Source organism: Nerophis ophidion, linkage group LG22, assembly GCF_033978795.1.
Source record: "Nerophis ophidion isolate RoL-2023_Sa linkage group LG22, RoL_Noph_v1.0, whole genome shotgun sequence".
Taxonomy (NCBI): domain Eukaryota; kingdom Metazoa; phylum Chordata; class Actinopteri; order Syngnathiformes; family Syngnathidae; genus Nerophis; species Nerophis ophidion.
Genome location: NC_084632.1, coordinates 26112466 through 26126208, shown reverse-complemented (window position 1 = coordinate 26126208; position 13743 = coordinate 26112466).

Genomic DNA, 13743 nt, shown 5'->3' with positions numbered 1-13743 from the left:
TTCGATACCGTCGATCATAATATTTTATTAGAACGTATCAAAACACGAATTGGTATGTCAGACTTAGCCCTGTCTTGGTTTAACTCTTATCTTACTGATAGGATGCAGTGTGTCTCCCATAACAATGTGACCTCGGACTACGTTAAGGTAACGTGTGGAGTTCCCCAGGGTTCGGTCCTTGGCCCTGCACTATTCAGCATCTACATGCTGCCGCTAGGTGACATCATACGCAAATACGGTATTAGCTTTCACTGTTATGCTGATGACACCCAACTCTACATGCCCCTAAAGCTGACCAACACGCCGGATTGTAGTCAGCTGGAAGCGTGTCTTAATGAAATTAAACAATGCAACTCAACGCCAAAAAAACGGAAATGCTGATTATCGGTCCTGCTAGACACCGAACTCTATTTAATAATACAACTCTAACATTTGACAACCAAACAATTGAAGAAGGCAACACGGTAAAGAATCTGGGTATTATCTTCGACCCAACTCTCTCCTTTGAGGCACCCATTAAAAGCGTTACTAAAACGGCCTTCTTTCATCTCCGTAATATCGCTAAAATTCGCTCCATTCCGTCCACAAAAGACGCTGAGATCATTATCCATGCGTTTGTTACGTCTCGCCTCGACTACTGTAACGTATTATTTTCGGGTATCCCCATGTCTAGCATTAAAAGATTACAGTTGGTACAAAATGCGGCTGCTAGACCTTTGACAAGAAGAAGAAAGTTTGATCACATTACGCCTGTACTGGCTCACCTGCACTGGCTTCCTGTGCACTTAAGATGTGACTTTAAGGTTTTACTACTTACGTATAAAATACTACACGGTCTAGCTCCATCCTATCTTGCCGATTGTATTGCACCATATGTCCCGGCAAGAAATCTGCGTTCAAAGGACTCCGGCTTGTTAGTGATTCCCATAGCCCAAAAAAAGTCTGCGGGCTATAGAGCGTTTTCCGTTCGGGCTCCAGTACTCTGGAATGCCCTCCCGGTAACAGTTAGAGATGCCACCTCGGTAGAAGCATTTAAGTCTCACCTTAAAACTCATTTGTATACTCTAGCCTTTAAATAGACTCCCTTTTTAGACCAGTTGATCTCTGCCGTTTCTTTTCTTTTTCTTCTATGTCCCACTCTCCCTTGTGGAGGGCGTCCGGTCCGATCCGGTGGCCATGTACTGCTTGCCTGTGTATCGGCTGGGGACATCTCTGCGATGCTGATCCGCCTCCGCTTGGGATGGTTTCCTGCTGGCTCCGCTGTGAACGGGACTCTCGCTGCTGTGTTGGATCCGCTTTGGACTGGACTCTCGCGACTGTGTTGGATCCATTGTGGATTGAACTTTCACAGTACCATGTTAGACCCGCTCGACATCCATTGCTTTCCTCCTCTCTAAGGTTCTCATAGTCATCATTGTCACCGACGTCCCACTGGGTCATTATTGTCACCGATGTCCCACTGGGTGTGAGTTTTCCTTGCCCTTATGTGGGCGTACCGAGGATGTCGTGGTGGTTTGTGAAGCCCTTTGAGACACTAGTGATTTAGGGCTATATAAGTAAACATTGATTGATTGATTGATTGATATTTTTGGAGTTATGTTTCAAAAACTGACATTTTGAGTTTGACCAATATGAGGCCAGTAAAACCTGATTTTTGTATTTGTGAACCTTTCCAAAATACCTGATTCCGGTAAAACTCACATAAATTCAATATTACAGGCTTTTTAGAACAAATTTCATGTTTGGTTTTGGAGTTCTGATTATAAACCTTTCATATTTAATACTGTTATATTGAATAAAAAAAAACTAACTTGTGTCTTTTTGAACCTCACAAAAGATCATTTTTCTAGTACAACTAACAAAAATACATATCTGTAGGCATTATTAGCCATTTTGCATGTGTTGTTTAGAAGTTATGTTTGAATACATTTTTATTGCTTTTTTTGCATTATCTCAGGATTGTAAGACTATAATAGTCATATTGGGTAAAAAACTACTTTTTGCATTTGCAAGATTTAAAAAGGCATATGTTTCGAGTAAAACTCCCAATGATGCATTATTTCAGGCATTATTAGTTATTTTTCATGTGTGGTCTAGGAATTATGTTTAAATAACTGTCATATTGAGTGTTACAGTATACAGTCATATTGAGTAAAACCTAAATTTTGTGTTTGCAAACTATAGAAAAACAACTGTATCTCGTAAAACTCACATGTATTCAATATCACAGGCCTTTTTAGACATTTTGCACGTTTGGATTAGGAATTATGTTGGAATACATTTTATATGCTTTTTTTCGCATTATATCAGGATTATAAGTACATTACCGACAAATTTAGTAAAAAATTACTTTTTGTTTTTGCAAACCTTACCAAATATTTTTTTTCCAGGAAAATGCTCGAAGATACTTTTCTTCAGGCATTATCAGACATTTTGCATTTCTACTTTTGGAATTATGTTTCAAAATTGTCATTTTGAGTGTGACCAATATGAGGCCGGTAAAACCTAATATTCGTATTTGTGAACCTTTCCAAAATACCTGATTCTGCTAAAACTCACATAAATTCAATAACCCGAACCGTAACCCTAACCCAGTAAATGACCGTTTTTTTTACAGAATTTATTTTTACAGAGTTTGCAAAGATACAAGTTTTTTTTTATTTTTTATTCAATATAACATAATAATATGGAAGGTTAATAAACATAACTCCAAAACCAAACATGAAATCTGTCTAAAAAAGCCTGTAATATTGACTTTATGTGAGTTTTACCTGAATTAGGTATTTTGGAAAGGTTCACAAATACAAAAAATTGGTTTTACTGGCCTCACATTGGTCACACTGAATAAGAACCATATCTCCAAAAATACACATGCAAAATTACAAAAAAATGCCGAAAGAAATGTATCTTTGTGAATTTTACTGGAAAAAAAACATTTTGTAAGGTTTGCAAAAACAAAAGGAAATGTTTTGTAATATTAATATAATTTTAAGGTAATTCAATTTTTTTTAATATTTATGTGTATTTTCACATTCAAAGTGAAAAATATATGTAGCCTCTTATAAAATGTTTAAGGTCAAACTAACAATTACATTTTTTTCCCTGTAATATGACATACATGAGTGACTGCAAGACATACTTAATCAACAGTCAACAGCCTTACAGATCACACTGACGGTGGCCGTACAAACAACTTTAACAATGTTACAAATATGCGCCACATTGTGGAGCCACATCAAACAAGAATGACAAACACATTTCAGGAGAACATCTTCACCGTAACACAATATTAACACAACAGAAACAATACTCAGAATTCCATGTGTTACAATGTACACCCCACCACCTAACCCCGCCCACCTCAACCAACGCACGGAGGGGGGCAGTGATGTTTGGGGGCACGGGGTTGTGTGGTAGCAGGGGTGTAGCCCGGAAGAGTCAGCGCTGCATGGGCTTGTGGGTATTTGTTATGTTGTGTTTATGTTTTGTTACAGTGAGGATGTTTTCCTAAAATGTGTTTATCATTTTTGTTCGATGTGGATTCACAGTGTGGTGCATATTTTGTAACAGTGTTAAAGTTGTTTGTACAGCCACCAGCAGTGTGACCTGTGTGGCTGTTGACCAAGTATGTCTTGCAGTCACTATCTTGTGCATGACATTACCGTGCACATCACACGCATCAGTAGGCATGCTAATGATTTGGTGAATGAGCATATAAAAAGTCTCCTGGCTAGACTTTAGGTCAATACTACATGAGGGTCAGTAAAATTCTCGCGGTGAAATGGGAGGATCGGTTGCTAGGGTGGGATAGCCATTCATGCAATGCAAATCCACTTTGCATCAAGTTCCTACATCCAGTGGCCCCCCGGTAAAGTCAATGAGACACCCCTGATCCTAACAATTCAGAAAAAATCTGTTAAACAATGGTATTTTTCTGTGGAACCGCCAGCATTGTCACTTCACTAAAGGTGGTTGATCGTAATAGTTTGGAAAAAGTCTGAAAAATAAAGCTATTTTTCAGCAGAACTGTTTGCATAGTCACTTTATTAAAGGTGGTTGATCTTAATAATTTAGTAAAAATCTGTAAAATCACAATATTTCACCCCAAAACATTTCATGAAAATTTATGTAAATATAATATTTTTGATCATTATTTGGTTTACAATGTTTTACTTTAGTTTTATGGTTTTTGTTTGGCAGCCGTAGCTGCCAGTAAATGACCGTTTTTTTTACAAAATGTATTTTTACAGTGTTTGCAAAGATAAAAGTTAGTTTTTTTTATTCAATATAACAGTAAAACTGTCATACTAAATATGAATGGTTCATAAACATAACTCCAAAACCAAACATGAAATCTGTCTAAAAAAGACAAATTTCATGTTTGGTTTTAGAGTTATGATTATAAACCTTTCATATTTAGTATGACAGTTGCACTATTATATTGATTAAAAAAACTAACTTGTGTCTTTGTGAACCTCACAAAAGATCATTTTTCTAGTACAACTAACAAAAATACATATCTGCAGGCATTATTAGCCACTTTTCATGTGTTGTTTAGGAGTTATGTTTGAATACATTTTTATTAATTTTTCGCATTATCTCAGGATTGTAAGATTATTATAGTCATATTGAGTAAAAAACTACTTTTTGCATTTGCAAGATTTAAAAAAGCACATGTTTCGAGTAAAACTCCCAAAGATGCATTATTTCAGACATTATTAGCGATTTTTCATGTGTGGTGTAGGAGTTAGGTTTAAATAACTGTCATATTGAGTGTTACTGTATACAGTGATATTGAGTAATACCTCATTTGTGTATTTGCAAACCATAGAAAAACAACTGTATCTAGTAAAACTCACATGTATTCAATATCACAGGCATTTTTAGACATTTTTTACGTTTGGATTAGGAATTATATTGGAATACATTTTTATTGCTTTCTTTGCATTATCTCAGGATTCTAAGTACATTACTGTCAAATTGAATAAAACATTACTTTTTGTTTTTGCAAACCCTACCAAATGTTTTTTTTTTTCAGGAAAACTCTCAAAGATGCATTTCCTCGGATATTTTTAGACATTTTTTATGTGTATTTTTGGAGTTATGTCATTTTGAGTGTGACCAATATGAGGTCAGTAAAACCAAACTTTTGTATTTGTGATTCTTTTCAAAATACCTGATTCTGGTAAAACTCACATAAATTCAATATTGAAAGCCTTTTTAAGACAAATTAATGTTTGGTTTTGGAGTTATATTTATAAACCTTTCATATTTAGTATGACAATTACACTGTTATTTTGAATAAAAAAACTAACTTGTGTCTTTGCAAACCTTACAAAAGATATTTTTTCTTGTACAACTAACAAAAATACATATCTCTAGGCATTATTAGCCATTTTGCATGTGTTGTTTGAATACATTTTTATTGCTTTTTTCGCATTATCTCAGGATTCTAAGAACATTATAGTCATATTGAGTAAAAAAACTACTTTTTGCATTTGCAAGATGTAAAAAAGCATATGTTTCGAGTAAAACTCCCAAAGATGCATTGTTTCAGGCATTACTAGCCATTTTTCATGTGTGGTGTAGGAGTTATGTTTAAATAACTGTCATATTGAGTGTTACAGTATAGTCATATTGAGTAAAACCTAATTTTTGGATTTGCAAACCATAGAAAAACAACTGTATCCAGTAAAACTTACAAGTATTCAATATCAAAGGCATTTTTAGACAATTTTCACATTTGGATTAGGAATTATGTTGGAATACATTTTTATTGCTTTTTTCGCATTATCTCAGGATTCTAAGTACATTACTGTCAAATTTAGTAAACAAATACTATTTGTTTTTGCAAACCTTACCAAATGTTTTTTTCCAGTAAAACTCTCAAAGATACAATTTTTCAGACATTATTAGACATTTTGCATTTCCACTTATGGAGTTATTTTTCAAAAACTGTCATTTTGATTTTGACCAATATGAGGCCAGTAAAAAATACATTTTCCATTTGTGAACCTTTCCAAAATACCTGATTCTGCTAAAACTCACATGAATTCAATATTACAGTCTTTTTTAGACACATTTCACGTTTGGTTTTGGAGTTGTGATTATAAACCTTTCATATGTAGTATGACAGTTATACTTTTATATTGAATAAAAAAACAAACTTTTGTCTTTGCAAACCTTAAAAAATATCCTAACTAACAAAAATACATATCTGTAGGCATTATTAGCCTTTTTGCAAGTGTTGTTCAGAAGTTATGTTTGAATACATTTTTATTGCTTTTTTCGCATTATCTCAGAATTTTAAGAACATTATAGTCATATTGAGTAAAAAAACTACGTTTTGCATTTGCAAGGTGTAAAAAAGCATATGTTTTGAGTAAAACTCCCATTATTTGCATTATTTAAGGCATTATTAGCCATTTTTCATGTGCGGTGTAGGAGTTATGTTTAAATAACTGTCATTTTGACTGTTACAGTATGCAGTCATATTGAGTAAAACCAAATGTTTGTCTTTGCAAACCATAGAAAAACAACTGTATCTAGTAAAACTTACATGTATTCAATATAAGATTTATTATTAGACATTTTGCACATTTGGATTAGGAATTATGTTGTAATACATTTTCATTGCTTTTTTCGCATTATCTCAGGATCCTTAATACATTACTGTCAAATTTAGTAAAAAATTACTTTTTGATTTTGCAAACCTTACCAAATACTTTTTTTTTCCAGTAAAACTCTCAAAGATTCATTTTTTTTCGTCGTTATTAGACATTTTCCATTTCTACTTTTGGAGTTATGTTTCAAAAACTGTCATTTTGAGTATGACCAATATGAGGCCAGTAAAACCTAATTTTTGTATTTGTGAACCTTTCCAAAATACCTAATTCTGGTAAAACTCGCATAAATACAATATAACAGGCTTTTTTAGACAAATTTCACATTTGGTTTTGGAGTTATGTTTATAAACCTTTCATATTTAGTTATACTACTATATTTACAACAAAAACTAACTTGTGTCTTCGCAAACCTTACAAAAGGTAATTTTTCCAGTAAAACTAACAAAAATACATATCTCTAGGCATTATTAGCCATTTTGCATGTGTTGTTTAGAAGTTATGTTTGAATACATTTTTATTGCTTTTTTCGCATTATCTCAGGATTCTAAGAACATTATAGTCATATTGAGTAAAAAACTACTTTTTGCATTTGCAAGATGTAAAAAAGCATATGTTTCGAGTAAAACTCCCAAAGATGCATTATTTCAGGCATTATTAGCCATTTTTCATGTGTGGTGTAGGAGTTATGGTTAAATAACTGTCATATTGACTGTTTAAGTATACAGTCATATTGAGTAAAACCTAAATTTTGTATTTGCTAACCATAGAAAAACAACTGTATCTAGTAAAACTCACATGTATTCAATATAACAGGAATTTTTAGACATTTTGCACGTTTGGATTAGGAATTTGGTTGGAATACATTTTTATTACTTTTTTCGCATTATCTCAGGATTCCAAGTACATTACTGTCAAATTTAGTAAAAATAATTATTTTTGTTTTTGCAAACCTTACCAAATGTTTTTTTTTTTTCAGGAAAACTCTCAAAGATACATTTCTTCAGGCATTATGAGACATTTTGCATTTCTACTTTTGGAGTTATGTTTCAAAATTGTCATTTTGAGTGTGACCAATATGAGGCCAGTAAACATTAAATTCTGTATTCATGAACCTTTCCAAAATACCTGATTCTGGTAAAACTCACATAATTTCAATGTTACAGGCTTTTTTAGAGAAATTTCATGTTTGGTTTTGGAGTTATGATTATGAAGATTTCATATTTAGTATGACAGTTATACTGTTATATTGAATAAAAAAAAACAACTTGTGTCTTTGCAAACCTTACAAAATATATTTTTCTTTTACAACCAACGAAAATACATATACCTGTAGGCATTATTAGCCATTTTGCATGTGTTGTTTAGAAGTTATGTTTGAATACATTTTTATTGCTTTTTTTGCATTATCTCAGGATTCTAAGAACATTATAGTCATATTGAGTAAAAAAACTACTTTTTGCATTTGCAAGATGTAAAAAAGCATATGTTTCGAGTAAAACTCCCAAAGATGCATTATTTCAGGCATTATTAGCCATTTTTCATGTGTGGTGTAGGAGTTATGTTTGAATAACAGTCATATTGAGTGTTACAGTATACAGTCATATTGAGTAAAACCTAATGTTTGTATTTGAAAAACCATAGAAAATCAACTGTATCTAGTAAAACTCACGGATTCAAAAGCACAGGCATTTTTAGACAATTTGCACGTTTGGATTAGGAATTATGTTGGAATACATTTTTATTGCTCTTTTTGCATTATCTCAGGATTTAAGTACATAACCGTCAAATTGGGTAAAACATTTCTTTTTGTTTTTGCAAACCTTACAAAATGTTTTTTTCCAGTAAAACTCACAAAGATACATTTCTTCAGGCATTTTTTTGTAATTTTGCATGTGTATTTTTGGAGATATGGTTCCAAAACTGTCTTATTGAGTGTGACCAATATGAGGCCAATAAAACCACATTTTTGTATTATTGAACCTTTCCAAAATACCTAATTCAGGTAAAACTCACATAAAGTTAATATTACAGGCTTTTTTAGACAGATTTCATGTTTGGTTTTGGAGTTATGTTTATGAACCTTTCATATTTAGTATGACAGTTATACTGTTATATTGAATAAAAAAAACTAACTTTTATCTTTGCAAACACTGTAAAAATAAATTCTGTAAAAAAACGGTCATTTACTGGCAGCTACGGCTGCCAAACAAAAACCATAAATTTAAAGTAAAACATTGTAAACCAAAAAATGATCAAAAACATTATATTTACAGAAATTTTCATGAAACGTTTTGGGGAAAAATATCGCAATTTTACAGATTTTTACTAAATTATTAAGATCAACCACCTTTAATAAAGTGACTATGCAAACAGTTCTGCAGAAAAATACCTTTATTCTTCAGAGTTTTTCCAACTTATCACGATCAACCACCTTTAGTGAAGTGACAATGCTGGCGGTTCCATAGAAAAAAACACCATTGTTAAACAGATTTTTTCTGAATTGTTAGGATCAGGGGTGTCTCATTCACTTCACCAGCGGGCCACTGGATGCAGGAAGTTGATGGAAAGTGGATTCGCATTGCATGGATGGTTATCCCACCCTAGCAACCAATCCTCCCATTTCACCGCGAGAATTTTACTGACCCTCAAGTAGTATTGACCTAAAGTCTATCGGGGAGACTTTTTATACGCTCATTCACCAAAGCATTAGCATGCCTACTGATGCGTGTGATGTGCACGGTAATGTCATGCACAAGATAGTGACTGCAAGACATACTTGGTCAACAGCCACACAGGTCACACTGCTGGTGGCTGTACAAACAACTTTAACACTGTTACAAAATATGCACCACACTGTGAATCCACATCGAACAAGAATGATGAACACATTTTAGGAAAACATCCTCACTGTAACAAAACATAAACACAACATAACAAATACCCATAAGCGCTGACTCTTCCGGGCTACACCCCTGCTACCACCCAACCCCGCGCCCCCAAACATCACCTTCCCCCTCTGTGCGTTGGTTGAGGTGGGCGGGGTTAGGTGGTGGGGGTGTATATTGTAACACATGGAATTCTGGGTATTGTTTCTGTTGTGTTACGGTGAAGATGTTCTCCTGAAATGTGTTTGTCATTCTTGTTTGATGTGGCTCCACAATGTGGCGCATATTTGTAACATTGTTAAAGTTGTTTGTACGGCCATCGTCAGTGTGATCTGTAAGGCTGTTGACTGTTGATTAAGTATGTCTTGCAGTCACTCATGTATGTCATATTACAGGGAAAAATGTTTTATTGTTAGTTTGACCATAAACCTTTTATAAGAGGCTACATATATTTTTCACCTTGAATGTGAAAATACACATGAATATAAAAAAACATTGAATTACCTTAAAATTACATTAACATTACAAAACATTTCTTTTTGTTTTTGCAAACCTTACAAAATGTTTTTTTTTCCACTAAAATTCACAAAGATACATTTCTTCAGGCATTTTTTTGTAATTTTGCATGTGTATTTTTGGAGATATGGTTCAAAAACTGTCTTATTCAGTGTGACCAATGTGAGGCCAGTAAAACCAATTTTTTGTATTTGTGAACCTTTCCAAAATACCTATTTCAGGTAAAACTCACATAAAGTCAATATTACAGGCTTTTTTAGACAGATTTCATGTTTGGTTTTGGAGTTATGTTTATTAACCTTCCATATTATTATGACAGTTACACTGTTATATTGAATAAAAAAAAAAAAACTTGTATCTTTGCAAACTCTGTAAAAATAAATTCTGTAAAAAAAAACGGTCATTTACTGGGTTAGGGTTAGGGTTCGGGTTATTGAATTTATGTGAGTTTTAGCAGAATCAGGTATTTTGGAAAGGTTCACAAATACAAAAATTAGGTTTTACCGGCCTCATATTGGTCACACTCAAAATGACAATTTTGAAACATAATTCCAAAATTAGAAATGCAAAATGTCTAATAATGCCTGAAGAAAAGTATCTTCGAGCATTTTCCTGGAAAAAAATATTTGGTAAGGTTTGCAAAAAAAAAAAGTATTTTTTTACTAAATTTGTCGGTAATGTTCTTATAATCCTGATATAATGCGTAAAAAGCATGTAAAATGTATTCCAACATAATTCCTAATCCAAACGTGCAAAATGTCTAAAAAGGCCTGTGATATTGAATACATGTGAGTTTTAAGAGATACAGTTGTTTTTCTATGGTTTGCAAATACAACATTTAGGTTTTACTCATTATGACTGTATACTGTAACACTCAATATGACAGTTATTTAAACATAATTCCTAGACCCATCCATCCATCCATCATCTTCCGCTTATCCGAGGTCGGGTCACGGGGGCAGCAGCCTAAGCAGGGAAGCCCAGACTTCCCTATCTCCAGCCACTTCGTCTAGCTCTTCCCGGGGGATCCCGAGGCGTTCCCAGGCCAGCCGGGAGACACAGTCTTCCCAACGTGTCCTGGGTCTTCCCCGTGGCCTCCTACCAGCTGGACGTGCCCTAAACACCTCCCTAGGGAGGCGTTCGGGTGGCATCCTGACCAGATGCCCGAACCACCTCATCTGGCTCCTCTCGATGTGGAGGAGCAGCGGCTTTACTTTGAGTCCCTCCCGGATGGCAGAGCTTCTCACCCTATCTCTAAGGGAGAGCACCGCCACCCAGCGGAGGAAACTCATTTCGGCCGCTTGTACCCGTGATCTTATCCTTTCGGTCATGACCCAAAGCTCATGACCATTGGTGAGGATGGGAACGTAGATCGACCGGTAAATTGAGAGCTTTGCCTTCCGGCTCAGCTCCTTCTTCACCACAACGGATCGATACAACGTCCGCATTACTGAAGACGCCGCACCGATCCGCCTGTCGATCTCACGATCCACTCTTCCCCCACTCGTGAACAAGACTCCTAGGTACTTGAACTCCTCCACTTGGGGCAGGGTCTCCTCCCCAACCCGGAGATGGCACTCCACCCTTTTCCGGGAGAGAACCATGGACTCGGACTTGGAGGTGCTGATTCTCATTCCGGTCGCTTCACACTCGGCTGCAAACCGATCCAGTGAGAGCTGAAGATCCCGGTCAGATGAAGCCATCAGGACTACATCATCTGCAAAAAGCAGAGACCTAATCCCGTGGCCACCAAACCGGATCCCCTCAACGCCTTGGCTGCGCCTAGAAATTCTGTCCATAAAAGTTATGAACAGAATCGGTGACAAAGGACAGCCTTGGCGGAGTCCAACCCTCACTGGAAACGTGTCCGACTTACTGCCAGCAATGCGGACCAAGCTCTGACACTGATCGTACAGGGAGCGGACTGCCACAATAAGACAGTCCGGTACCCCATACTCTCTGAGCACTCCCCACAGGACTCCCCGAGGGACACGGTCGAATGCCTTCTCCAAGTCCACAAAGCACATGTAGACTGGTTGGGCAAACTCCCATGCACCCTGAAGAACCCTGCCGAGAGTATAGAGCTGGTCCACAGTTCCACGACCAGGACAAAAACCACACTGTTCCTCCTGTATCCGAGGTTCGACTATCCGCCGAAGCTTCCTCTCCAGTACACCTGAATAAACCTTACCGGGAAGGCTGATGAGTGTGATCCCACGATAGTTGGAACACACCCTCCGGTCCCCCTTCTTAAAGAGAGGGACCACCACCCCGGTCTGCCAATCCAGAGGTACCGCCCCCGATGTCCACGCGATGCTGCAGAGTCTTGTCAACCAAGACAGCCCCACAGCATCCAGAGCCTTAAGGAACTCCGGGCGGGTCTCATCCACCCCCGGGGCCTTGCCGCCGAGGAGCTTTTTAACTACCTCAGCAACCTCAGCCCCAGAAATAGGAGAGTCCACTGCAACTTCCCCAGGCACCGCTTCCTCAAAGGAAGACGTGTTGGTGGGATTGAGGAGGTCTTCGAAGTATTCCCTCCACCGATCCACAACATCCACAGTCGAAGTCAGCAGAACACCATCCGCACCATACACGGTGTTGATAGTGCACTGCTTCCCCTTCCTGAGGCGGCGTATGGTGGTCCAGAATCGCTTCGAAGCCGTCCGGAAGTCGTTTGCCATGGCTTCCCCGGACTCTTCCCATGTCCGAGTTTTTGCCTCCGCGACCGCTAAAGCTGCACACCGCTTGGCCCGTCGGTACCCGTCCACTGCCTCCGGAGTCCTATGAGCCAAAAGAACCCGATAGGACTCCTTCTTCAGCTTGACGGCATCCCTCACTGCTGGTGTCCACCAACGGGTTCTGGGATTACCGCCACGACAGGCACCAACAACCTTGCGGCCACAGCTCCAATCAGCCGCCTCGACAATAGAGGTTCGGAACATGGTCCACTCGGACTCAATGTCCCGCACCTCCCTCGTGACATGTTCAAAGTTCTCCCGTAGGTGTGAATTGAAACTCTCTCTGACAGGAGCCTCTGCCAGACGTTCCCAGCAGACCCTCACAATGCGTTTGGGGCTGCAAGGTCTGTCTGGCATCCTCCCCCACCATCGCAGCCAACTCACCACCAGGTGGTGATCGGTAGAAAGCTCCGCCCCTCTCTTCACCCGAGTGTCCAAAACATAAGGCCGCAAATCCGATGACACAACTACAAAGTCGATCATGGAACTGCGGCCTAGGGTGTCCTGGTGCCAAGTGCACATATGGACACCCTTATGTTTGAACATGGTGTTTGTTATGGACAATCCGTGACGAGCACAAAAGTCCAATAACAAAACACCACTCGGGTTTAGATCCGGGCGACCATTCTTCCCAATCACGCCTCTCCAGGTTTCACTGTCGTTGCCAACATGAGCGTTGACGTCTCCCAGTAGGGCAAGGGAATCACCCGCGGGAGCACTTTCCAGTACTCCTTCGAGTGTACCCAAAAAGGGTGGGTACTCTGAACCGTTGTTTGGTGCGTAAGCACAAACAACAGTCAGGACCCGTCCCCCCCACCCGAAGGCGAAGGGAAGCTACCCTCTCGTCCACTGGGTTGAACTCAAACGTGCAGGCTTTGAGCTGGGGGGCAACGAGAATTGCCACCCCAGCCCGTCGCCTCTCACTGCCGGCAACGCCAGAGTGGAAGAGGGTCCAGTCCCTCTCGAGAGAACTGGTTC